The sequence below is a fragment of the Dasypus novemcinctus genome, chromosome 16 (genome assembly GCF_030445035.2).
Source record: "Dasypus novemcinctus isolate mDasNov1 chromosome 16, mDasNov1.1.hap2, whole genome shotgun sequence".
In the NCBI taxonomy this organism is placed as follows: domain Eukaryota; kingdom Metazoa; phylum Chordata; class Mammalia; order Cingulata; family Dasypodidae; genus Dasypus; species Dasypus novemcinctus.
Genome location: NC_080688.1, coordinates 38,359,888 through 38,384,578, shown reverse-complemented (window position 1 = coordinate 38,384,578; position 24,691 = coordinate 38,359,888). Strand labels below are relative to the sequence as shown.

The 24,691-nt window shown below is 38.1% G+C and overlaps 1 pseudogene; it reads right to left on the bottom strand.

Moving 5' to 3' along the window:
• Positions 1–5,565: 5,565 nt before the first annotated feature.
• Positions 5,566–6,022, bottom strand: LOC105746754 (large ribosomal subunit protein uL23-like; annotated as a pseudogene).
• Between the last annotated feature and the right edge of the window lie 18,669 nt (positions 6,023–24,691).

The window sequence follows — 24,691 nt, the reverse complement described above, 5'->3', positions numbered from 1 at the left end:
CTTGGTAGCATTCACCTGTGAAGCCATCTGATCCTGGAATTTTTTGTTGGGAGATTTTTTTTTTTAGATTTATTTTATTTCTTTAATTCCCCTCCCCTCCCCCGGTTGTCTATTTTCTGTGTCTTTTTACTGCGTCTTGTTTCTTTGTCCGCTTCTGTTGTCGTCAGTGGCACGGGAAGTGTGGGCGGCGCCATTCCTGGGCAGGCTGCTCCCTCCTTCGCGCTGGGCGGCTCTCCTTACAGGTGCACTCCTTGCGCGTGGGGCTCCCCTACGCGGGGTACACCTCTGTGTGGCACGGCACTCCTTGCGCGCATCAGCACTGCACATGGACCAGCTCCACATGGGTCAAGGAGGCCCGGGCTTGAACCGCGGACCTTGTTGGGAGATTTTTGATGACAGTTTCAATCTCTTTAAATGTGATTGGTTTGTTAAGTTTATTTCTTGTAGCATCAGTATAGGTTGTTTGTGCATCTCTAGGAATTTGTCCATTTCGTCTAGGTTGTCTAGTTTGTTGGCATACAGTTTCTCATAATATCCCTATGATCCTATTTATTTCTGTGTGGTCAGTCGTAACTTGCCCCCTTTCATTTCTGATTGTATTTATTTGCATCTTCTCACTTTTTTTTTTCTTTGTTAGTGTAGCTAGGGGTTTGTCAATTTTTTTGATCTTCTCAAAGAACCAGCTTTTGTTTTGTTGATTTTCTCTGTATTTTTTGTTCTCAATTTCATTTATTTCTCTCTAATCTATATTTATTCTTTCCTTCTTCTTGCTTTGGGACTGGTTTGCTATTCTTTTTCTAGTTTCTCTAGTTGCTCAGTTAAATCTTTGAGTTTAGCTTTCTCTTCTTTTTCAATATAAGTGTTTAGGGCTATAAATTTCCCTCTCAAGCCTACCTGTGTTAAATCCCATAAGTTTTGATAAATTGTGTTCCTGTTTTCATTTGTCCCAATCTATTTCCTAATTTCACTTGCAATTTCTTCTTTGACCCACTGATTATTTAGGAATGTGTTCTTTAGCCTCTACACATTTGAGAATTTACTTTTTCCTGTCTATTATTGATTTCCAATCTCATTCCATTAGGATCTGAGAAGGTGCTTTGTATAATTTCAGTCTTTTTGTATTTTTGAGAGCTTCATTATGCCCTAACATGTGGTCTATCCTGGAGAACGATCAATGGGCACTTGAGAAGAATGTATAACCCACTGAGTTTGGATTCAACTATTCTGTATATGTCTGTTAGGTCTAACTCATTTATCATATTGTTCAGGTTCTGTTTCCTTGTTGATCTCTGTCAGGTTGTTCTGTCTAATGATGTGCTTGGTGTGTTGAAGTCTCCAATAGATATGTCTATTTCTCCCTTCAGTTTTGCCAGAGTTTGTCTCATATATTCTGGGGCATCTCGTTTAGGTGTGTGGATATTTATGACTGTTATATCTTCCTGGTGGATTATCCCTTTTATTAGTATATAATGACCTTCTGTATCTCTTACAACTTTTTTGAATTTAAAGTCTGCTTTGTCCAATATTAGTATAGTTACCCCTGTCTCTTTCGATTACTGTTTGCGTGGAGTACCTCTTCCAACCTTTCACTTTCAGCCAGTTTGCATCCCTAGGTCTAAGGTTAGTCTCTTGTAAGTAGCATATTTTTCTTTACCCATTCTGTCAGCCTGTATCTTTTGATTGGTGAATTTAATCCATTCACATTCTGTGATATTACTGTAAATGCATTATTTACTTCCACCACTTTATTCTTTGGTTTTCATATGTCATTATCATATTTCTGTCTGTCTTTTTTACTCTTTTGGGTATTCTTTCTTCTATATTCTCCTCCAGGCCTCTCTCTCCTGTCTTTTCCTTTCAGGCTCTAAGGCTTCCTTTAATATTTCCTGCAAAGGTGGGTTCTTGTTTAAGAACTTTCTTACTTTCTGTTTGCTTGTGAATATTTTATACTCACCTTCATATCTGAAAGACAATTTTGCTGGATAAAGAATTCTCAGCAGTTTTTCTCTTTTACTATTCTAATTGTTTCATACCATTGTCTTTTTGCCTCCATGGTTTCTGGTGAGAAATCCATGCTAAGTCTTACTGGGTGTCCCTTGTATATGATGGTTTGCATCTCCCTTGCTGCTCTCAGAATTTTCTCTTTATCTTTGACATTTGACATCTTGAGCAGTAGGTGTCTTGGAGTAGTTCTATTCAGATTTATTCTGTTTGTGGTATGGTGTGCTTCTTGGACATATAAGTTCATTTCTTTCATGAGAGTTGGGAAATTTTCTGCTATTACTTCCTCAAATACTCTTTTTGCCTCTCTTCCCTTCTCTCCTCCTTTTGGAACTCCCATGACACGTATATTGTTGCATTTTGTGTTGTCATTCAACTCTCTGAGTCCCTGCACAATTTTTTCCCATTCTTTTCTCTCTCTGTTCTAGTCTTTCTTCAATTTCAGCTGTTTTCACTATCACTTATTCTTCTGTGATTTCAAGTCTGCTGCTGTATGATTCTAATGTGATTTTTTTAGGATTTATTTTTTATTTATTTATCTCCCCCTCCCACCCCCACCCCCCAGTTGTCTACTCTCTGTGTCCATTCCCTGTGTGTTCTTCTGTGGAAATCTGTGTTCTCTTTTTGTTGCATCATTTTACTGTGTCAGCTCTCCATGTGTGCGTGGTGCCATTCCTGGTCAGGTTGCACTTTTTTTGTGCTGGGTGGCTCTCCTGAAGGGGTGCACTCCTTGCACGTGGGGCTCCTCTATGTGGGGGACACCCTTGCGTGGCATGGCACTCCTTGTGTGCAACAACACTGTGTGTGGGCCAGCTCATCACATGGGTCAGGAGGCCCTGGGTTTGAACCTTGGACCTCACTTGTGGTAGACAGATGCCCTATCTGTTGGGCCAAATCCGCTTCCCTCTAATGTGTTTTTAATCTCACCTATTGTGTCTTTCATTCCCATGATCTCTGCTACTTTCTATTCAGGATTTCAAATTCTTCTTTGTGCTTGCTCAGTGTCTTCTGGATGTCATTTATCTCTTTAGCCATATTGTTTTTCAACTCTTTAATTCGATTTTGGGAATTTGTGCATACCTCATTCATTAGTTCTCTCCAATCCTATGTCTCTTCTGGGGCTTTGATATAGTCCTTTTCTTGGGCCATGTTTTCCATTTTGTTTAGTATGGCTTGTAATTTTTTGCTGATGATTAGGATGTAGTTTACTCAGATACTCAATTTCTTCCTCATTTATAGGGATTTAGTGGCAGGAGTCTGTGTGTTCCTGCTGCTCTTTGATTCTTGGTTCAATCAGCATTGTCCTGGCTAGTTGCTCAAAATTGTGCTCTGGACCTGGTAATTTGTTGCAGAGCCACTTCCTAGGACCTTGGGGAGGGAGGCTATAAAGGCCGGGAAAACATCTCTTACTGTTAATTTTCTCCCATGCACTTCCTTGGTCTGCCTGCAAACGGTGCTCTTTGGCAGCCCTCTCAGTTGAATGCCTTGTGTTTGTTGCAACACTGACTGGATCAACGTGATAGAGGTTCTTGCCTGAAGGCTAAGAGCCTTGTAATTCATACTTTCTTAGAGACAGTTCTCCAGCCTTCTCTGGCAGTCCCCTACCTTTTCCTGGGTAGGAAATATTTCCACGCCCCTCTGTGTCCTCAGCAGTCAGTACTGGTTAGCAGGGAAGGAGATTGGGAGCGTCCTATGTCTTTAGACCCTTGCTGGCTCCCAGGAAAAACAATGGTGTGGTCCCACCCAACCCGGAAGGGCTCGTGGGACACTGCAGACCAAATTTGTGTGTCAAGCTGAGTCAGCCTTTGGCTGTGTCTCTCTACCCTTTCCTGGGGTGGTGAGTCCCTGGACCCCCTTTGTTAGTAGCTGCTGGCCCCAAAGCCTGAGTATTCTAAAGGGTCTTTAGTGGGGGGAGGGCGCCAGCAGCAGCAGGGAGGCTTTCAATTCACAGTTTGTTGCCGTGAGTTCCCTCTGTTCCTCTCTCCTCTGGGTGGTGTCCAGCCTTCTCCTGGTGTCCTAAACCCTACAAGATCTTTTTTTTTCAGACTGTTTCAGCCTGTCCTCTAGCTCTGCAAATTGTTTTAATAGCAAAAACCTAGAATCAACCTAAATGTCCATCCATAGGAAATTGGCTAATTAAATTACGGTACATGCATTCTATGTAGCAATTCAAAATAATATGTAATCACTATAGCAAAATCTCTAAGGTATACTAAATGAAAAATAATTTTCATATCATTATGTACAGTATGATCTACTTTTTGCATAAACAAAGGGTATTCATATTTACATTTTTATATTTGCATAGAAAATGCCTAGATGAGCACAAATATTCTTGGAAATTTGATTAGAAAGGAGGGGTAAAGTTACTCTTCAGTTTATGCACTTCTGTACTGCTTGAAAGTTTTATGACAAGTAGTATTTATTTTATTTAACTTTTAAAAATTATATTGCTCTTCCATCAACTGATGATCATATCTCCCCAGAGAGGTTGACTGTATTTCATGCCTTGTCCACTTCATCCACCTTCTTGGCTGCCTTGCTCCAGGCACTGTGATTTGAATTGCTGACCAGACTCAAGCATCTACTTAGCTTCAGTTCTCTTTATGTTTCCACCCCAGTGTGGAAGCCCTAATATGTCAAAGGTAATATTGGCCCAATAAATGCCTAAGTTATTGCTATTTCTGTGCAATTAGAGCAAAGTAGCTATTTTCAGATGAATAGGCAAATACAATTATGGGCAGAGTGGTTTATAATCATTCATCTTTGGACTGACAATTTCTATTATTTGACAAATAATTCAACTTTATTGGAATTGTAGTTGGTGCTGGGTTTAAGATATATGTAGGGGATTTGAATCTCTGGACTGATAATATGACACCCAGGCCCAGAGCCTCAACAGACTTCAGCTCCTACACTTTGACTTATTGGACTTACTCCACTCAGCTAACATGGAGTTGAAGAAGGTCAACCACCACAACATGGAGCCTAGAGTGTCTACAACTGGAAGCAGGAGGAGTGCATCCAGTACCCATGTGGAATCTAAGCCCTCACTTGACATTGATGTGCAATGGACACAACCAATCCAATGTCCACAGAGAAAATGTGGAATGGGTGTGGGAACGGTAGCCATGGTGGCTGCTGGGTGTGGGGAACGGGAGGAAGAGATGAGATGTGGAGGCGTTTTCGGGATGTGGAGTTGTCCTGGATAGTGCTTCACGGACAATTACGGGACATTATAGATCCCCCCAGGGCCCACTGGATGGAACGTGAGAGAGTCTGGGTTATGATGTGGACCATTGACTATGGGGTGCAGTGATGCTCAGAGATGAACTTACCAGGTGCAATGGATGTGTCATGATGATGGGAGAGAGTGTTGCTGTGGGGGGAGTGGGGGGCGGGGGCGGTGGGGTTGAATGGGACCTCATATTTTTCATAATGTAATTTAAAAAAAAATAATAAATAAATAAATAAAAATTTTAAAAAAATAATTCAACTTAAAGTGTTCTCTCTCCTTTTTTATGGTCAAAAACTTGTATTTAGAATTAGCCAGCTAGACTCAGTTCAGATGGTCCCAATTTTGTTGGCAACATCCAAAGCATCATAGTCAGGAGCCAGTTGAACATAGGCCTGATCAGGGTGTTGACCTTGTCCACATCAGTGTCATAGAGCTTCTTCACAGCTTGCTTGATCTGCTGCTTGTTGGCCTTGACATCCACAATGAACACAAACATGTTGTTGTCTTCAGTATTCTTCATGGCTGACTCAGTGGTCAGAGGAACTTGATGATGGCATAGTGGTCAAGCTTGTTTCTGCTGGGGGTGCTTTTCCAAGGATATTTGGGCTTTCTCCTGAGATGCAGTGTCTTACACCTCCGGAAGGTGGGTGATGTGTGGATCTTTTTTTGTGTGTGACCATGGACGCCTTTTGGTACTGCCTTCTTGGCTTTCAAAGCTTTTGCTTTGGCTTCCGTTTTAGGAGGGGCAGGTATTTCCTTCTTCCCTTTTGGCACCATCTTCATGAAAAGGCTTAATCTGTTCTTTAGTGGATATTGATGCATCTGTTCCTTTCTATGTGATTCAGCATCATTTTGATCATAATCCAGCTTTTGAAGTACATGATGTTAAGTCCAGTTCATGGACGAAACACTGTCAACTAAAAATGCTAATACAATTAAATGACCTCCTGTCTAAAATAATTATTCATTTTGATTCTTAAACTGGTATTTGGAATTAAAAATGCTAAGGTGATTATAGCCTTAGAAATTTGCCTGCAAATAGGTAAATAAATGATGAATGTGCATGTTAACAACTACCACCATTCCTCCCCCTAGGAATGTAGTAGCTAGAATTCGGATTTAAATAACTTATTTAAACCTAATCTATTTCTCCCATCTCATCAGCTTTTCTCCAGATAAAATGAAAAAAAGTGCACATCTTCCAAAATTAACAAAAATTCTAAAAGACAAATGAACAAAAATACTGTGTATATATTGAGTAGGCAACTTAAGGTTAATATTAAGCACTTGAAGGGATAAATATGATAATTATGGCTTGGCATATTTCTTGAGAACTTTTTATTTTTCATATAAATTATGTCTTTCTGAAATCTCTGCCAGAAAATGAATACAACCTTTCCTCTCTCACATACAGGTTATAGACTCTTGTCTACAAGTTTTCCCAACCAGGTCATTCATTAATCTGACATGCTTTACTTTGTGTATACAGGTCAGGGTAAATTTTTAACTTAGAGTTTTGCATTCTATTTCTGCATTGCTGGGGAGGATTCCGTTATCTTTCACATAATCTTATTGTTGATTTTCAATGAAAACAAAGTAAGGACCAGTAATAGCAAACCCTGCGATATAAGTGATAGACCTTCTAGTTCAGCCTTATATTTTATTAAGTACAAGTCTTGACTGATTATTCCACCCACCAAAAACTTACTAATGTTTTCTTATCGTCAGGAAAGTCATAACATCTGCCATGGATTTAGCAATGAGACCTTCAATTTTCTAGATCTTTTACAAAGTACACCCTAGTCTCCTGAACTTAGAGTAGTAAAAGGAAAGGTCAATGCTCTTTTGTGCTTTGCCTGTCAACACCCTCGTTCCTGCAGGCACCGGCTTTGGTTGGTAAGAGGCAGTCTAGACTAGACACTATCTGAAGTTTTGGGTTTTTAAAGGAGCTATTCAGGAGGTATGCTGAAAATATTCTAAGCCTCTTTTAGATCTTACCAAGGCAACAACTAAATCTTTCAGCATTCCTGGGGGAAAAAAAAAGAACAAAACAAAAGAACAGTCATCAGTGGAGTGGTTTTCTTGATGATAAACAAGTCTAGTGTCCTCAAAACAACTTCCATTGTTCCTGTGCTGGGTGTTTTCCAGTTGCACACTCCATCTCTCTACCCAGAGAGGTTGACCTGCTTAGACTACACAGAGGTTTTCCAAGTGCGGTGCCTAAACTAGCAACATTCCTCTCATCTGGGGACTTACTAGAAATGCAAATTCCTGGGTGCTACCTGAGACCTGCTATGTCAGAAACTGGGGAGGTGAGGCCCAGCAATCTGTATTTTAACAAGCCAGCCCTACAGGTGTATCTGATGCGTTTGAGAACCAATAGACTATATCATTAAGCTCCCTTATCTTGTGGCTTCTGTTAGGTTTGATTAATGGGGTGCATGGGTGGGGAGGTCTTGGCATTTATTTTCCCAGCTCTCTCTCTGTGAGGTCACCACTGGTTGTCTGTGTCCTAATGAGGGCCACAGTCCTGACAGGCCTCTGCACACTGTTACCCTTTGCAGGCTACAGGAACACCTCCTCCCCTTGGGGCTCCCTTATCAGCTTCTCTAAAATATGCCCACACTTTTGTAAATAGACTCTGTAGTCAACTCTTCTCATCTTCTTAGTTACCTTTTTTTGATTGTGCTTGGACCACAAGTGCTATAGTTCTTTTTTTTTTTTTTTTTAGGTACTGGGGGTCAGAGATTGAACCTGGGATCTATGAGGGAAGCCAGTGGGCAACCTCTGAGCCACAACAGCTTCCCTGAGTTGGTTTTTTCATTTGTTTTGCTGTTGTTCTTTTTTGTTGTTGTTGTTTGTTTGTTTTCAGGAGACACCAGGATTCAAACCTGGGATCTCCCATATGGGATGTGGAAGCTCAACTGCTTGAGCTATATCCACTCCCTGATGATATTGTTCATAATGCAATCTTTTTTGTGATGTCCATTTAAGTGACTTACTTTACTTTTGTGAATACTCTCTCTTCCCTAGTCCATAGAGTTGTTAGGAGGAATAAATTGATGTGCTTATCACAGCTCCAGGTATAGCAGACACTCACCATATGGTATTTATTATTTGTAGATGTGTTATAGTTTCTTAGCCCTATGTAGTCATAGGATATCAATATATTAATATCCTCAGCTCAGCTGCCTTCTCTCACTCATTCTACCTCTGCCCCTTGACTTCCCATTAATATTAAACTTGATTTCAATATTGATTAACCAGTTTCAGATGGAGGAATTATTAGAACCATAAAAGAGTTTACCAGTTTGGGGACCACTGATCTAGTTACACATTAAAGCCGACTTAAAATCATCTGACCCAAGTACCATTAAACTCAATCATTAAGTAATGATTATTATGCAGTTTATAAAACATGTAGAGATGTTTCTATTTCCTTATGAGCAACTGTTTCTCCTTTTCCTTAATAGAATTTGAATATTCACTGATTCTACAGTGAATTTAGTGTCTTTTCCTCATTGGTATTAAGACATCATAAATGATGTATGTGATAATCTGAATAGGTAAAAATATTAAGCAGAAGAGTGGGCATTAATGATAGCTCTTGTCTCAGAATATCTGCTCTGTATGGGGCATGCATGTGTGATTTGTGAAGTTGCATAGGGCTCTGTGCTCTGAAGGGACTGTGTGTGTTTGGTTTAATGTTATGTCCTGAAATTCTTGATAATTTTGGACAAGGAGCCCCACATTTTCATTTTACCCTAGGCTCTGTAAATTGTGTAGCTAGTACTGCCATATTCATATTTGTTCAAATGACCAAATGAATATGAACACTATCAAAAATAAGCTCTGATTACTAGTCTTATTTCACTTGTTAATTTATTTAATTGGGTCTTTGGATGAAAGGTGCTAAACTCCAAGTCTTGGAGTATTAAACAAATATGTTCCCCTCAAAGACTGAAAAATAGTATCACCTGTATCTATCACTATCTGTAATCAAATGTAACAGATAAGGAGGCAAATGAGATGAAGGCTTTCTGATTATGTTGAAAGCACAGAGGCTGATTTCAGGTTCTAACAGGAATTGCTGTTCTATTTCATCAGGCAAGCAAACCATAAAGACTCTGACTCAAAGCTAGGGATATGAATGAAAAATGTTCAACTTTTCCTTTGAAAGGAAAATATGAAACAGGGTATTTTTTGTAGCTCAGCAACAAGTAAATATCAGCTAAACAATAGAAGTCAGAGACTATCTTCCCTCAATAACCTAAAATTTTTGAAAGAAATATAATTTTTGGTCAAAAACTTATTTCCTGAAGGAATAAATAGCTCGTGTCAGGTAAAGTATGAGGGTGACTCAGAATGTCATTATTTCCATTTTGGCACTCAATATACAAATCTTAGAAAGGCTACATGTGCCAGTTAAATTACTCTTTTCCCAATAGGTGAAGAAACAATCTGTTCTGATGTGGTTTTCATTGTCAGCTCTGTTACTGTCTTTACCCTGACTAGTCCTAGTGGAACATGGCATAGTATATATAATTGAATCTATTAAAGTAATTTTCTGCACTCAAAATACACAGAACTTTGCCAAAGCAAGTCAAATAATCTTGCTATCGGCTTAAACACTGTAAGGACGTGCTTGGACAGATACATTGGAGGACTTACAATAAGTGGGCAGAGTTGTGAGGCATTTCTTGTTTGTGCTTGGTTACATTATGTAAAATCAAATGTGATGGCTGTGCCTTTCAGTACTTCCTTATCACTAGAGCTTTTCAATCTTGTCCTCCTTGACTGGACTCCACAAGAGGCAAATTATACCATTCAAATTTATTACTCATTTTTCTTATCAGATAAACTACCTGCCCTGGTTTGAGTCTCTTATGGACCCCCCAAAATTGTGTTCTTAAGCTAAGTCATTCCTGGACCTGTAAACCCGTTTTATGTGGTGGAACCTTTTGATTAGATTCAGTCAAAGGACCTTTTGATTAGATGACTTTGATTAGATGGCTTCAGTTAAGGGCCTTTGATTAGATTGCAGGACCTACAGTGGGGTCCTAACACTTTTATTGGAGTCTTACATAAATGGAATGCAGAGAAAGACAGCTGCCATTTTATCCTGCCATGTGAGAGAGGACCCTGGGTTGCCTACAGCTGCAGAAAGATGGAAAAACCCCAAGAGGCTGGAGGCTGGAATCATGGAGCATCTCAAAGTTGAAGAGATGAAGCCCAGAGGAGAGGAGAGGAGAGAGACTAACCACTGTACCTGATCCCCACAGCTGAACTCAGGGAGAAAGCCTGGTGGAGAAAACAGAGAGAGACTGACAGAGCTGCCATTTTGCCTTGCCACATGGCAGGAGCCCAGGATCCAGCAGCCAACCTTTGGTGAGAGAGCGTCTCTGCTGATGCTTGACTTAGACATTTTTCATGGCCTCAGAACTGTAAACATTTAACCTAATAAATTCCTATTAGAAAAGCCAACCCATTTCTGGTATATTGCATTGGCAGTCTTAAGCAAACTAAAATACCACCTGTGGCAGTTTGATATCATTTATGAATTCCAAAAAGAGCTATAGATTATGTTTGTTAATTGGTCTGTTCCTCTGGGCATTATACCCTTTGATTGATTTAAAGTCAAAGGCTTTATGTTTGCTTGATTAAATCAAGATTAGAGCTTTGATTTGACCGTGTCATTAGGGCATGCAGGGTTGAGTTCCTGCCTCCTTGGTGAAGTATATAAACAGACACTCACACAGAAGTAGAAACACAGAGAAGATACACAGAGGAAGAGAGACAGCTCCATAGACCATAGACACAACAGAGGCCTTGGGAAGAGAGATGAGCCATTTGCCTGATAGTTTATAGCTGACCTTGTGAAGAGACCAGAGCAGTTGAGCCCAGAAAGAAATAAGCCCCAGGAAGAGAGATGAGCCCTAGGCCAGCCTACAGCTGAGATTGAAAGAAGTTGTACCCATAGAGCCTTACGAGGAAAGAGGAAGGTTGAACCCTCATAGATGTTGCCCACCATCTTGCTTCAACACATGGCAAAAGAGTTTGATAAGAAAGTAACCTTGAGCTGGACTCTTTAGGCCTTGTAACTATAAATTTTTACTCCAAATAAATACCCTTTATAAAAGCCAACAGATTTCTGGTACCTTGCACCAGCACCCCTTTCGCGGACTAATAAAGCACCCAACAACTGTTTTGAATAAAAAAAAACCACCCAGAACTAGTGAATGATACACCATTATTTCCTCATGAGTCAGTAAAGAGGGCCCTTTGAGAGTACACAGACTGTGATGAAATGGACTTAAGAAAACTCCTAAATAGAAGATTTCCTGCCATTTACTTACCCTGAAAGCTCTTGCTGGAGGCAGCAACCAATATGCAGTGGCAGCAATTCCTATCCACTTTATAGAAATAGTACAAATTCCATGTTCTTCTAGCACAGAGTCCTTTAGAAAATTAAGCAAATCTACTAATAAATTTTTTTCAAAAAGAAGAGTTTAAAAATAAAATATACTTAATTGTTTGCACTCAATTTCTCCCCTGTTTTACAGGGACTGAAAAGTTACATTTATTGGATTATAAGGGTAGAGGTATCTATCCCTAGAAAAAATTGTCAGTGTGCATTTCCAACAACTTGGATGTGTACAATTCAATGTCACGAACATTCATTTCTTTAAAATAAGGTGTAAATCTACACTTGTCCAAATTATTTATCATAATAAACATTCCTGTTTTTTCTTTAGTGGTTTAGCACTAAGAGATATTGTACTATATGAGACATAAATGTAGTTCTCAGGATGAGAAATACCAAAGTTCATGGACAGGGTATTTACACCCATTGTATACTATTTAAGATTAGTGAGAAAACGCTGACTCTTGCAAAGATGGAGACCAGAGACTGTATTTATTCTCCTGGCTGAAAACAATAATATCAACACAATTCATGAAACAAGTTTTCAGGCAATGAAATCAGGTGGTGGAGAACAATAATCACTAAGAGTAGGGAAACAAATGAGGAAAGCACTATAATTGGTCTAGAGTACTGCCTAGAGAGAGTTCCACAGTGCAGTAAAGAGAGAAGATCCCATGTGTAAAACAGTAGTATCCCTGAGTTGAAAAGATAGAGATGGAAGTTATGAGGGGCCAAGATTAATAGAGTTCACAGGGCCGAGTACCAGAGACATAGCTGCATAGAAAGCAAGCCCTGGAGTTCTGCAGAGGGTTTCCCCTTGAGTCTTCATTTAAATACTGATCTGCACATGCATATGAAGAAACTATCCATGGCTAGAGAAAGAACACCCAAAAGGATCAGAGGGAATAGTTCTCCCAGCAGGCATAGTAGAAAATCTTTTATTTCATGGAGCACCAGGTAGAGGAGTCAGAAAGATATTGTCTCAGGAGTGGGGCAAAGTATCCGTCAACCAAATGCTGCCCTTGCCCTACCTAGTGAGCCTGAAAAGAAAGTTAATTGCATCCCAGAACAAAATGAAAAATAATTTTAGGAATACAAAAATTATCCAGCACTCAACAAAGTAAAATCTTAATGTATGGCATCCAGTCAAAAATTACCACACATGCACAGAAGCAGGAAAGTATGATGCTTAACAAGGAGAAAAAGCAATTGAAGCAGACCCAAAAACTATACAAGTGATAAATTAGTAGACAAAGACATTGAAACAGTTATCATCCCTATGTTCATAGGTTCAAGAATGTAGAGGAAAGGTTGAGCATGTTAAGTAGAGACATGAAAGATGTTTTAAAAGACCAAAATTTGACTTCTAGGGGAAAAGAATATGAGATGAAAAATGCACTATATGGAATAACAGCAGATTAGACCTATAGTAGAAAAGATTAGTGAAACAGAAGACATACAAATAGAAACTATTCAAAGTGAAACACAGATAGAAAAAGACTGGAAAAAACAACAACAGTGCATCAGTGAATTGTGGGACAAATTCAAGCAGCCTAATATATATGAACTTGGAATTGCCAAGGGAGAGAAATGAGAGGAAGGAACAGAGAAATTATTTGAAAAAATAATAATGAAAAATAATAAATCTTGCGATTAAAGAAGCTAACAAACTCTAAGCACAAATATCATGAAGAAATCTACACCACTGCACACCACAATAAACCAGTGATAAGAGAAGGTATTAAAAAACCAGAGATAAAGAGAAAATATTAAAAGCAGCCAGTAAAAAAAGGAACCATTATGTCCTGAGGAATAAAGGTAAGAATTACAGCAGACTTCTTATTAGAAACAGTGCAAGCCAGAACACAATGGAGCACCATGTTCAAAGTGCTGAAAGAAAAATAACCTGTCAACTTATAATTCTATACCAAGTGGAAATATTTTTCAGCAATGAAACCAAATAAAGACATTTCGGACATACAAAATGAAATAAGTAATCACAAATAGGACTACACTATAAGAAAATGATTGTAGCATTTTGGCATTGTTTAAGAATTCCAAAAATAGTTATTGGATTATGTTTGCAAAATGGTTTGTCAGAGGTATCACTTTTCATTGATTAAATTATGATTAAGACTTTGATTGGGCCATATCTGTAGGGCACTGAGTCCCCACCCCTTCGTGGCATTGTGGAGAGAGCACAGCAGCTGAGCCCAGAGAGAAATGCGCCCTCAGAAGAGAGGAACCCAAGAAGCCTGAACTCTTTGCAGAGGTCGGCAGCCATCTTGCCCCAACACATGGCAATAGACTTTGGTGAAGGAAATAACTTATGCTTTATGGTCTGGTAAATGTAAGCTTCTATCCCAAGTAAACACCCTTTATAAAGGCCAACAGATTTCTGGTATTTTGCATCAGCACCCCTTTGGCTGGCTAATACAATGGTGCCCTTCAGAGAGAGGGAAAATGATTCCAGATAGAAATCTAGGACTACACAAAGGAATGAAGAAGACTGAAAATGGTAAATTTGTGGTTAAATATAGAAGACTTTTTTCTTATGTTAAAAAACTCCTTAAAAGATAACTGCTATTAAAGCAAATATTCTAGCAATATTTCCAACATCTGCAGAAATAAAATATATGAAAACAATAGCACAAAGGCAAGGAGGGATGAAATGGAAGTATACTATTGTAACAGTCTTAAACTATATATGAAGCTGATATAATATTATTTGATGGTAGATTGTGATAAGTAAACTCTAAAACAACCACCTACACACTCACAAACTGGAACAAATAATTATAACAAATATGCTAACAAGGAGATAAAATAAAATAAGAAAAATTACTCATTCTATAAAAAAGGCAGAAAAATAAGAAAAAGGGCACAAAATACAGGTGGGGAATAGAAATAAAACAGGAAGATGGTAGAATGACACCAACCATATCAATAATTGCGTTAAATGTGAATGATCTTGAAATGTTTACCAGAAACCCATTTTAAATTTGAAGATGGGAAGTGGATGTCTCCAAAGAGATTGGGCTCCCATCTACCATATGGAGGGTCCCAGGTTCAGTTCCTGGGGCCTCCTGGTGAAATCGAGCTGGTCCATATGGTGAGTCGGCCTACATGGAGAGCTGGTCTATATGGAGAGCTGGCCTGTGCAGCAAGCTGATGCAAGAAGATGATGCAACAAAAAAGAGATATAGAGGAGAGACAGTGAGAGACACAACAAACCAGGGAGCTAAGGTAGCTCAAGCAATTGAGTGTCTCTCTCCCATGTTGGAAGGTCCTGGGATTGGTTCCTGGTACCTCCTAAAGAGAGTACAAGCAGATACAGAAGAATGTGTAGCAAATGGACACAGAGCAACAGTGAGTGCAAGTGGGGATGAGGGGATAAATAAAATAAAATAAATCTTTAAAAAAATTTTGAAGACACAGAAAGGATTAAAAATGAAAGGATGGAAAAAGTTATACCATACTAACACTAATCAAAGGTAAGCTGAAGTAGCTATAATAATATCAAAATAGATTTCAGAGCAAAGAATATTACCAGGGCTAAACAGGGTCATTTCATCATAATAAAGGAGTCAGTTCATCAAGAGGATATAACAATCCTAAACATTTTTATGCCTAATCATAGACTTTAAAATACACAAAGAAAAACCTGATAGAGAAATTTATAGTATTAAATGCCTGTATTAGTAAAGAAGAAAGGTTTTGAATGAATGATCTTAGCTTCTATTTGAAGAAACTAGAAAATAGAGTAAATTAAACCAGAGTAAGCAGAAAAAAGAAAACAATAATGACAAGAGAACAAGTTGCTGAAATTGTAAACAAAGCAAAATCAATACAGCCAAAAATTCTTTGAGCATGTCAAGAAAATGGGTAAATTTCTAGTCAAACTGATCAGGAAAAAAATGAAAGAAAATATAAATTATCAATATCAGGAATGAAAGAGGTGATGTTACTAAAAATTTTATAGATATTAGGAAAAATATACATTAAAAGGATAATAGAGGAGTAATAAGGAAATACTATACAATTTATGACAATGTATTTCAAAACAGAGCTAAGGAAAGCAGATGTAGCTCAAGTGGTTGAGCACCTGCTTCCCATGTAGGAGGACCTGGGCTCAATCCCTGGTACCTCCTAAAACAATCAACAAACAACAAAACAACCACAAAAACATAGCTGAGGTGGAGAAATTCCTTGAAGGACATAAAACTACCAAAACTCACTCAAGTTTAAACAGATAACCCATATAGCCCTGTATCTATTAAGGCAATTGAATCTGTAGTTAAAAATTTTGCCAGAGGGGAAAAAAATCCAATAACTCCAGTCCCAGATTAGTTTCCCTGGTGAACTTTATGAAACATTTAAGGAAGAAATAATGCGAATTTTATGCAAACTTTTCCAACAAATTGAAGAAGAGGGAATATTTTCTGACTCATTGTCTGAGGACAGCATTACCCTGATACCAGACCTACACAATGTTATTACAAGAAAAGAACCTAGACCTATGTCCCTCATGGACATAGATTCAAAAATTCTTAACAAAATTTTAGCAAATCAAATTCAATAATATGTAAAAAAGATAATACATAATGTTCAAGTGGAGTTAATTCCAGGAATTCAAAGTAAGCTTAAAAAGTTGAAGATTAATGGAGATACTGTCCATTTTCCTATCTAACCCAGATATAACACAGTCCAATTTTCTTAGATTCTTTCCCTGGAATCACTGTGTCCCCCTAAAAATCTGAGTAAATCTGAAAAAGTTTTCTTCCCAGGGTGGGATAGAAGTCCTTTTAATAGACTTTATGACTTTAGTCAGGCAAAATCTTCTGTTTTTACTTTTCAACAAACCAAAACAAATAAAACACACAAGATAAAGGATTCAGTTAGCTCTTGCATATTATTTTAAATTTTGTTATATTAGCTTTCTATTGCTGTATAATAAATTACAACAAATTCACTAGCTTAAAACGACACACAATATGTATTACCCCACAGTTTCTATGGACCAGGAGTCTGGACACTGACTTAACAGGCTCCTCTGCTTAGGGCATGGGTTCTTAACCAGGGGGCCCTTCGTGGTCCTTGGAAAGATTTCAGGGGGTTCATAAGCTTGAACTGAAAAAAAATCAACTTAATATCTTTATTTTCTCTGACCTCTAACTGAAATCTAGCATTTCCTTCACTTATGAAAGCATGCAATAAATAAATTACTGGGAAGCTGACTTGGCCCAGTGGTTAGGGCGTCCGTCTACCACATGGTAGGTCTGCAGTTCAAACTCCGGGCCTCCTTGACCCGTGTACAGCTGGCCCATGCGTAGTGCTGATGCTCACAAGGAGTGCTGTGCCATGCAGGGGTGTCCCCCATGTAGGGGAGCCCCACGCGCAAGGAGTGTGCCCAGTAAGGAAAGCCGCCCAGCACGAAAGAAAGTTCAGCCTGCCCAGGAATGGCGCCACACACACGGAGAGCTGACACAACAAGATGACGCAACAAAAAGAAATACAGATTCCTGTACCACTGACAACAACAGAAGCAGAGAAAGAAAAACACGCAGCAAATAGACATAGAGAACAGACAACTGGGGTTGCGGGGGGGGGGGGGGGGGGAGGGGGGAGAAATAAATAAGTAAATAAATCTTTAAAATAAATAAATAAATAAATTACTGTCATATTCATTTTACCCGTCCAGCAAAGGGGTCCATGGAACAAAAAAGGTTAAGAACCCCTGGCTTAGGGTTTCACAAAGCTGCAATCAAGGTGTTGCTTGTATTCTCATTTGAGGCTTGACTGGGGAAGACTCTGTTTCCAAGCACACCCAAGTTTTTGGCTGAATTAATTTTTTTTGTGTGACTATAGTACTGAGGGACCCAGCTTCCTGCTGGCTCTTGACTAGGGGCTGCCCTCAGATCCTAGCAGCTGACTGCATTTCCTCTGGGCTGCCAGTAGGCATGTCATGTGGGCCTTTCCCAACATGGCTGACTGCTTACTATATGAAGACATGAAAGGAATCTCTAGAGGGAATCTGCTAGTAAGACAGAGTTGTATAAAGCATAACATCATCACAGGAATGACAAGCCATCTGACCATCTCTGTTATATTCTAGTCTTTAGAAGCCCACCCTTAAGGGGAGGAGATTACACAAAGGAATGAACGGTGGACAGTGGGGATCATGTGAGATCAATTAAAGTCTGCCATATATGCTTAGAAGACTTTAGGCAACAACAGAATCTTTAAAACAACATGGAGGGAAGTGGATTTGGCTCAATGGGTAGACTATCTGCCTACCACATGGGAGGTCCAAGGTTCAAACCCAGGGCCTCCTGACCTGTGTGGTGAAGCTGGCCCCATGCAGTGCTGATGTGTGCAAGGAGTGCTATGCCATACAGGGGTGTCCCCTGCATAGGGGAGCCCCACGCACAAGGAGTGCACCCTGTAAGGAGAGTCGCCCAGGAGTGGCACTGCACACATGGAGAGCTCATGCAGCAAGATGACGCAACAAAAAGAGACATAGTTTCCCAGTGCTGCTGACAAGAATACAAGCGGACGCAGAAGAACACACAGTGAATGGACACAGAGAGCAGACAACAGGGGGTAGGGAAGAGAAATACATAAAAAATTAATCTTTAAAACAACAACAACATGGAAGCAGTAATAACAATGATAATTATAAATGAAGTAAATTGACAGATGTAGGAATTTGAACTGAATGAGAAATTGGTTGGCTTCAGTTTTGTTTAGAGAGCATTGTTTTTATTTTTTACAAAATATAGTTTAATTAGCACTGTACATTAATTTATTGGGTATGCAGACTTTTATTATGCCCTAATTATTTCCTATGTAAATCTCATCTTTTAAACTAGGCAGTTAAAAAAAAGAACAAAACAAAAGACAGAAAAAATAAATAAATTAGACTGTAAATCTTGAAGGCAGGGACCATATTTTTCTTGTCTGGTATTCACGATATCTTTTAGCATGTTAATGGGAGTTTGTCGTATTTTAGTAAATATCATTTGAATGTTTACAAACAAAAAATGAATAATTTTATTAGATATTTAAAAGTTAAATGCTTTTTAAAAAGTGCTTTGGATTTATCTGTTTTTCAGTAAAATGTCATTAATTAATTGGTTTCAGCTCAGCCTGGAATTTAGAAAATAATGTGATTTGCTTGAGTTTGAGATTCATTTTCTAAAAAACTTTTTATAATGGAAAATTTCAAACATACATGAAGTAAACAATAATATAAGTGTTCATGTTTTATTTTTAATTGTGTTTTAGAAGAATCTACTTACTTTATAAATTAGTGCAAATTCAAAATTAGTGTTATAATCATGTTCCTGTCATACATTTCCATTCTTTTATGTTTTTTTTTGAGAGGAAAGAAAATTGTGGTGTTACTAATATATCAGAAATTGCATTTGAGCATGGGCCATCCTATCTATGCCACCATCTATGGTGAATAGTCAAATTAATTTACTTTTTTCTTAAAAAATTTTTTTGTTATGGAAAATTACAAATACAAAAGTGGTAAAAATAGTGTAATGAACCCCCATATACCCATCACCACACTTCAATAATTATCAGCACAATCTTGTTTCATGTATACCCTCAACCAACTTCTCCCATCTCGTATTATATTGACACCAATCCCAGGCATTTTGTAATTTCATTCATAACTACTATAGTATACGTATTAGTCAGGGTTCTCTAGGGAAACAGAATTGACAAGGGATATTTGTTGATAGTAAAAGATTTATCAGAGTCTCACACAGCCATGGGGATGCACAAGTCCAGGTTCTGCAGGCAGGCTGCAACCAGAAGTTCCGATGAATGTCCAGTGAAGATTCTTGACGAGTTCTGTGAAATGTTGACTGTCCAAAGACGAGCTTGGAAATTCTCTCTCAATGCTGGAATTACTTCCTCTTTTAAGGCATTCAACTGATTGGGTTAAGTGTCACTCATTGCTGATGATAATCTCCCTGACTGATGTAATTATAATCAGTATCTATGATCTACCACTGCAGTGAAGTCAATGGTGACTGAAGTCCATAAATGCCCTTGTATTACAGTTAGCCCAGTGCTTGCTTGACCAAACAACTGGGCACAATTACCTGGCCAAGTTGACACAATAGCCTAAGCATCACAGTATATATCTCAAAAATATAATTATCAATGTGGCATTGGTGTGGAGAAAGTGGCCATGATGGCTGCTGGGGTAGGAAGTAGGAGGAAGAGATGTGATGTGGGGGCATTTTGGGGGGTTGGAATTGTCCTGGGTGGTGCTGCAGGAACAGTTACTGGACATTGTATATCCTCCCATGGCCCACTGGGTGGACTGTGGAAGAGTATGGGCTATGGTGTGGACCATTGACCATCAGGTGCAGCGGTGCTCAGAGATGTACTCACCAAATGCAATGAATGTCTCATGATGATGGAGGAGGTTGTTGTTATGGGGGGAGGAGGGGGGTGAGAGGGGTGGGAGGTATATGGAGACCTCATATTTTTTGAATGTAATAAAAAAACAAATAAAGACAAAAAATATAATTATCATTATATTTAAAAATTAAAATTTATAAAATTAATATTAATAGTAATTAAAATTAATAGTAATTTCTTAATACCATCAAATATTGTTTTCATTTTCTCCAATTATATCTTTAAAAAATTGGTTTGTTTAAGACAGGTTTCAAGCAGGTCTACACATTGTGTTTAGTTGGGATATCTTTTAAATCTATAGTTCTTCCACCTCTTAAAAATTTCTTATGTTTTCGGTTAAATCTTTTAATATAATTCCTAAATTGAAGCTGGCTAGAGACCTTGGAAAGTCATTTAATCCATTTCCTCAATTTCAGCCCAAGCAAAATTACACCTAAACTATCTGGCACAGCGAGGAACTGTCTGAAAAAGTTTCCATTTTGATGAAATCAGCTTTCTTGGGGTCTCTATTGAGATGTCAGAGACTCTGGTGATACTTTGCAGAAGGGAACTATCTACATTAATTTAATGTGTGCAATAGGTTGTACTACTGGAAAGAACTCTTACTTTCTCCTACTCCATTAACTAGTATTCACTTTCACTATTATTAATAACATGACAACAAGAGATTTTCTTTGTTGAATCAGAGGGTTTAATATGAAAGTACAAAGAACCCTTCTCAATGGAAGAATTTATCAGTTGGAGGATAATAGGTCCCTTCTGTGGGTCTCTGAAATTCTTACCTGTGACAGAATTCAGTTAAATAGTGTTTATACAGTACTTTATATTATCAAAGGTAATTGGTATTTTCCTGAGAATTCTGGCCAAACTCCAGCTCTGATAAATGCATTCTACTTCCCTAAATTTCCACTGCAATTTCAAATAGATTCGGTATCCTTAATTACCTGTCCCAACCTGTTACTTAGTGTTGAGGTTTACCTATTAAGCTGCTGCTGCTTTTGGCCCCAGAGGCTTGTGCGTTTTAGGATTAGAAGAAGGGACCCTGATTTATACTTGGTTAAACAAGTATGTGTGTATATGAGTATGAAAGACTTTGAGGGTTCTGGAACTTAAACTCATCCTCTAATATGAAAAAAATTACAAAATTCCAGAGAAAGAAATGTACTGCTATTCTAGAACTAAGTGACCTTCTATTTGTTCAGTGTGCTTTTATAAGAAATTCGTATGTGTGGAGCATTGTTCCAGGTATTGTAGAGGATAAAAAGATGAAGTAGATATAATTCTTGCCTTAGAAGAATGTACAGTCTAATTGGGTGGATGTTTTCATAACAATAGACAGTGCTAATTGCCCTTTTTAAAAAGTTTTCCTTATAGTGGATACAAACTTGGGCAAGTTACTATAATCTCTTTAATCCTCAGTTTTCTCATCTGGAAAATGAAGATAAATATCTACCTCAAAGTGTGTTGCAAAAATTGTATGATGCAAAGCACTTAAGATTTTACCTGGCATATAGTAAGTGCTCAATGAACACTAGTTTTTATGGGCTGCTAAATGTGCTACTTGAGTCAGCTGCTAAAGAAATGCTAATGCCACTGTAGCCTCTCTTGGGTTGAGCATGTAGACTCAGATATCTAACCCTAGTTTATAGAAGCATGGATGGACAGCTTACTCATCCCATAAACACTAGGATTACAAGAGAATTTTTTTTAAAAAGTGCCTAGAGGGCTCTAAATCTTTCATTTGCTAGCTTTCTGGCAAAGATCATAAATGAAAAGAAGAAATTGGGATCCTCTTGTTTTCACCCCATTATCTAATTTTAAAATCCTGAGTAGTGTTAGGGACTGAGATTTGGAAATTCAGATCTTTAAAGCTGTTACAACAGGAGAAAATAAAAACTTTACTGTTTGACATTGGCACATATGCCAAAATCCCTCCCTATTTAATAAGCTTTAAGCTTTCATATGAGACATTAGACATTTAAGGGAAAAAACCATTGCCACAAGGCTAATGATGACAACAGCTGCCAGCACACCCTCCATGAAAAGCAAGTGAAGACTTGAAACAAACCTGAGTTCTACTTTGTTTTAGAAGCATCACTGTGACATGCCTGTGCCGGCAGAGGCTCTGAATGCATTCCTTAACACTAGGACTCCAAGTCGTGCTGGATGCCAGAAGCCCAGTGGTAATGAGAGAGCAATTGAGAAGCTTCATTCAGATGTATTCTTTCATTGTGCGCGTGCTGGCTCTGGAAGTTTGGTGCAGGGAGCCACAAGAGAGAATGGGTCAATTTGAGAATCAGGTAACCTCCTTTCCTTCATCAGATGTTAAAACCTGGCTAATTCATTCATTCATGTCCTTATCCTTCAGACATTTATTGAATGCCCACTCTATTCAAAGGCTCTCTGTTTTTCATTAAAGCAGGTAAAATAATTTAAGACTGATAGTAATAATAAACTACATATTATATTGTTCGTGTATTTTGGAGAAAATCCATTTGGATACTCTAAACTGAATCAAATCAAAGGGTAACATAATATGACTACAAAATCATAGACCTGATTCTCTTATATTGAGAACTTGCTATGTGCAGAATGCCATTCTAGGTACAGAGGAACTCCTAAAGAGAAAATGGCTATATTTTAACAACTCGTTGTGGGATCAGTCTTCTTCACCAGCTTCACAAAAATATATCTTAGTATTTTTCTCTGGACAACCTACTCTGCTTATAAAAATATGGTCTTTTAAATTAAGCTTTAGCTTCCTGTGTATCAGGTTACTAGCCCAGGCCAATAACCCTAAATTGGCAAGTGGTGATTTTAACCTTGATAGTTGAGGGCTTTCCACACACATTCTTTCTGTGACCACTTCCTCCCTGCAATTTGAATGACTGGTGGAAACCTGTCTTCCCCTTTTCAACAATTTTTAATATTATAAGTTCCACAAGGAACTATTGGGATAAACATTGTATATTTGTTGTTTCCATTTCAAACCATATGTGTTTTTCCTATCTGGAGTGAGAGGGAGTCTTGGGAAAAGTTTTTATACAAATTCTTATAAAAATATGTGCTACTCGTCAAAGTTTTATTGGATAAGAAATGTTTTACATATTAAAAATGTGCTGTGCTTCTAACTTTTAATGCTTATTAGTAAACAAGGATTTTAGTGAACTATTATCATCAGACTGCTATGCTTAGACAGACTCATAAATTTTGTTCTCTTTGCTATCTGAAAAGTCAGTTATATTCATTTGCAGTCACTCTTTTTTTCCTACCATAGCCTTAAGATAGTTGGTAAATTTTATTCAACGCCTCCTCACACTTCTAGCCAATTCCATCACATTTGGAGATACATGCAATTTACTTCTATCAGTTCTTTCTACACCATCTGCCTTTGTGTGTCTTTCTTAGATTCCAGACTTATTATCCAAATTTTTGTCTTTGGCAGTTCCATTTGCCAGGTAATATATTTAGCCCTATAGAATATACCAACAAAGATATGGTTTCTGCTCCAAAAGAGCTAACATTACACTTGAGTACACAAGACAAATGCCTTTTGGGAGTATTTCATGCCTATACTTCTTTCATGGCATTTTTATTCTATAAAAGACCATGGGGGTCTTCAGATTTAATAAATGTAAGTGCATTGAAAAACTAGGCACATAAAGAGGAAAATCTCTTTTATTTCAATAATTCAGAATTGTCAATTGCTTCAAAATATTAGACAGCGGCACAAATTTATTTAAAAACATGTTCTTTTTTTATGTCACTTGCCATTCAACTGGATAGTTGTTGGGATGTTGGGACTTTCTAGAGTGTTGTTAGTTGTTTTAAATAGCATAATTAAATGGCCCAGCCACACAGGCATTCAAATTGCTATTAAGCCAAGCAAAACAATATTCTGTTATTTTCTTCTCCTAAATACAAATTATGTCTTCACATAATTGAAGGTACTGTAGTCTCTCAGTCTAGTAAAATAGAAAACAATAGAAAGTAGTAGAAATGAAAATGGCCAAATAGTTATTTGGGGAAATTATCAACATGTATGCTTCTGATTTCTGAAAAAAAAAACAGTATCTCTGGTGGGTCAATGGATAGCAAAATTCTAATGTAATATAACTGGGTTATAGTTAAGAAAATGAAGAAAACAAATATTGGCTTAATGGAAGCAGTGCTGCAATTAAGATTTTTGAAAGTACAGGCACAATCTATTCAAGTATCTGTTAAGTTTCCAGTTCCAGCTAGGATGGAGTAAGCACAATCCACCCTGCCTGTCCCACTGAATACAACTATAAAACCTGGACAGAATGCATGGAGCAGCTATTTGAGGACTCTAAAAGTAAATACTAGCAGGAAGAAGGCAGAAAAACAGAATTCAAAATATCACTGAACAGGGCATGAGATTACCATTTTTTTTTATCCTCTGGTAGCCCACAACCTCAACTTGAGCAGTCCAAAACCAAGAAATGAGCATTGGCATGGGCAGAAAGAGCTCCAGGAGAACACCTCCACTAGTTCTGGCTAGAAGAACAGAAAAGGGATCAGATAATACTCAGGGAAAGTTGGGGAGATTCCCCCATTTTTAT